Raw genomic sequence first — 1,056 nt, 5'->3', positions numbered from 1 at the left:
GGGTCGTATTACCTGGGAGGGAGTTTAAATGGAAAACCACGGAGGCTGACAACGGCAGGGGCCCTGTGCTCCCCACCCAGCCGGCCACCCTCCTCCTGCAGCTCGGGAGCCCCGTGCTGGCTCTCACTGCTGAGCATCGCCCCTTCCCCAGGGGAGGAGCAAGACCTGAGCCCTGACACCCTGCCCCGTCCATCGGCCACCACCACCTCCCTCTCCCCCAGCGCCCGGCCCCTGCTCTGGTCCAACCTTGCACAGCTAACGCTTGAACCTAGTGCTGTGCCAGCCCCTGGCCGCAGCGCCCCCCGCTCCCTGCCTGCGTGACACACATCTGGGGAAGAAGAGAGGTATGGGGGGGCATAAAAATCATTTTAATAGGCTCAGTGGATTAGAAACCCCCTTGCAATTACCACCTTCTCCTTGTCCAGCGCACACAAAGGGCTCTCTGGGGTGCTGGGCATGTTCCTGACAAACCCAACGCAGCCACGGGAGCCAGGAGGAAAGAACGGATGCGGGAGCCCTTTCAGACGCTGCTATTTGGTTGCAAACTGCTTAATTTCCTGAACAAAATGATATTTTTGTTGTTGTTGTTTTGATGGAAGGATGGCACTTTTTTGGCATGGTACAATCCCAGGGCTATTCATCCGTCGCCACAGCAACGAGCTCCATCAATGGCCATCCGAGATTGCGGATGATTAGAGACAACATGTAAAAGGTGGAAGACGCTGGGCACCTCGCAAACCTCATCTTCCCAAACGATTTGAATTATCCTCATTATTTCTCCCCGGCCAATTCTCTCCCCGGTCCGCGGGAGACATCGCTGTTATATAAACACGGGAAGAGCAGAGTTACGAGAGCAGGCGGAGGAGAAGGGAACGGTCCATTCTGGTGGGGACTGACCTGGAAAGCTCATGACATGGAGGATGAAACCCTCCGAGGTGCTCAGGGAGCTGCAAATGTCTTGCCGCTCCTGGGGCAGGCCTCGCTCAGGGCTGCGGAGGAGTGAGGCCACGCTGCCGTCGGGGCGGTGGGAAGCACGGCTGAGCTTTGGGGTGGGGT

Source organism: Pygoscelis adeliae, unplaced genomic scaffold (assembly GCF_000699105.1).
Source record: "Pygoscelis adeliae isolate BGI_AS28 unplaced genomic scaffold, ASM69910v1 Scaffold537, whole genome shotgun sequence".
Classification (NCBI taxonomy): Eukaryota; Metazoa; Chordata; class Aves; order Sphenisciformes; family Spheniscidae; genus Pygoscelis; species Pygoscelis adeliae.
Note: the sequence above shows the minus strand (reverse complement) of the source record.